Consider the following 2,930-nt stretch of genomic DNA (forward strand, 5'->3'; position numbering starts at 1 on the left):
ACATAATGCACGGAAAGTGTATTCAGCCTAGACACCACACACAGTACAAGTAGCATACACCACCTCCAATTTTTTATGCTTGTTGCTCCAAGTTGCAAGAGAGTTTGTACCCAGTCTCTAGGCGAAAATAAGGACCTTTGGAGGTGCCCAGCAACACCAAATGTCCTACGAGTCATCTCGACATCCGTCACGATGTCCACTTCCGATGATAGTTTCCGCATTATGAATTTCTTCCTGGAACATGCGATATGCACTTCGAAAAGTAAGGTTACACTTGTTTATTTGTCCTGGGCAATGATGTCCTCTCCCAGACAAGGCAAAGGCCGAATCTTCCGAATTTCACATACATCAGTTGGAAGAAAAATTGAAGCATGTTCATGTCCCAAGCACCACGAATATCTAGAAGATTTTTACACCCATTTAAATCTGCATCTCCCTTCCATTTGGATCAAGCCTCCTATAGGCTCATGAGCGGTCCATAGGTCACGCGAAATGCGTACGTTATGCACCTTTGCAATCCTCCACGATATTCCTTTTTTTTTCAAAAGGTCCAATCCATGGGTGATTGCTTGGCAAGTGGACGATGGATTACCTGGAAACAATGTTTCTTTGACACCCCCCCCCCAAACCTTCTCAAAGTAACGTGTGGCCGCAATACCCATATTTTTACTCTCGGGAAAAGTGTTACCATAAATAAACATCCTAAAGATTCCTTATTAATAACCTTTCTAGCCCGGGAGACAAATTTAAAGTGGCCGAATCTTGTGTTCCGATCACTATCTTTGAGCAAAGTAATACAAGAATGTTGCAACCGCATTAACTCCTCCCCATATAGTAATCCATTCATCTTGTATGTTACCATGCGTATCTCAACTATATCCGCATTTATGAGCATAAGTTCCTCCAGCTGGCCACGAGACTTTTCAATCTCACGTGCAACATTCCAAAATTATATTTTGCTCCACGTGCAAAGCTTACGCATTAGTACCCTAGAGAGCAGCATGAATGTTACCTAAAGAATGCTTCAAGCCCGCATCAGCCAGGGAACATGCAATAAACCTCTTGCAGCGCTGGGTCCCGCTCCCACATTATTTCGTACTGCCTAAGTCTCGGTTTTGCATGCGGGTCCTCCGTAAGATCACAAACCACATGCGGTGGCACATGGATCGAAACATGGGGAGATGAGTAACATACAACAATATTATCAAAGACTAGTAGACTGCCCGTGCGTTGCCACGGGCCAAAAATTAAATTTATAAACGATGCTCATATTTCTCTTCCCGAATGAAAACATTGCACGCAATGTTCAACCACAACACAAACACAAGTATCTTCTCTCTATTCCAACAAACGCAATGCACCCCTCTAGCCTCTCGTTTCTATTGAAGTTGTTCTCCCTAGCCCTCTTTGTCCATACATCAACCATCCTCTCAATCTATTGCCCCTTGACACTGCATGTGGCTTCTATGTCTATTACGTATGTCATGCAACATGGAACATGATAAAAAAGGATGAGATACAAGGCACCTCACCTTAGTACAAATCACAAGAAAATGTGGCATATGAACATGAGAACATTATTCCACCACATGTTCATTCACAAACTAATAATGCTCTGTTTAACCGGGCTCTGCTTTCATCTCCACCTAAGATGCATCTCCGTCACTTTATCTCACTAATACTTATTTTCCTATGGACCTCAAATATACATACAAGAATCACATGACAAGGTTGCATCATTGTCATTCCATCTATTCCTTCACTTCAGCTCTTTTGGTCATTGCAACACCAGTCTACTCCATCGTCACCCTACTCCAAATGCGCCCATGTTTCCATCCGGCTCCAAATACGGCCATTTTTTCTCCATGTCTTTCATGTTGTATCAAGTTTGTACTTTCAACCTCAGAATTTTCATTGTTCAGAATGAGGAGGGTTTCCAGAGTTCACTTCTTTGAGAGAGAACACAACACATATTGATACAGATTAGTGATGAACAAAAATTTCTTTGTGTTATTTATAACGATGAATACCAACACATGGTATGTTATTCAATGGAGTAGCAAAGTTGTCGTGTTTGGAAAAATAAGTCTAATGTGCGTATATTGAAGTGAATCCCTGAATTAACAAATGCAAGAGGAAAAGATGACTACTCCCTCTAGACGGGTGCATGGGGCATCCACAGGTTCCTAGATCATCAAGTTGACCAACGCATTATACAACAAAAAACTATATGTTTAGGAATTTTATCCGAATACGAATTCAGTGTCTATTGCCCATACCCTTAGTCATTCCAATCATTGCCCCCCTTGCATCATATCACTGTCACCTTTTTCTCTCTCCCCCACCTCTCTCTCTCTCCTATTGCATCTCATCGTAACGTTGTTCCCTACAACCATCGATCCACTAACATCGTCTCCAGCAATGGGCGAGGGCTATGGTGCCTCTACTTGCACGAGGAAAACCTTTAGTGGGCACGAAAATGAATCCAACACACCTATGTTGCACCTCCCATTTTGGCGCCGTCTCCTGGTCCCTCTCCTACTTTGGGGAGTTTGGAGACAAGCCAGTTGCAATGCGAGCGATGTGCCATGCCTGGACCCCATGCATTGCAACGGGGGCATAGATATTCTATTGGTTCAACATCAATCTTGTCCGACATATACCTTACATCCACCATATTCTAGATTTTGATAACATTTAATTTGATTATATCATGGTAAGAGAAGGTAAGAAAAGTTTTGATTCAGTTAAAATTCTGGTAAGATTGATTTGATATGATTGAGTTAATGCAAGACATGGTTATGGAAAAGTATCGATTTCGTGTAGATTATTCCAATTTACTATATTTATGTTGGTTTTTATTTTGTGCCACGTCGGTTGGGGATACCAAAAACCAACAGGAAACCAAAGAGGGGACGGGAACGTGAGGT

This window comes from Triticum aestivum, chromosome 4A (assembly GCF_018294505.1).
Source record: "Triticum aestivum cultivar Chinese Spring chromosome 4A, IWGSC CS RefSeq v2.1, whole genome shotgun sequence".
NCBI classification, from domain to species: domain Eukaryota; kingdom Viridiplantae; phylum Streptophyta; class Magnoliopsida; order Poales; family Poaceae; genus Triticum; species Triticum aestivum.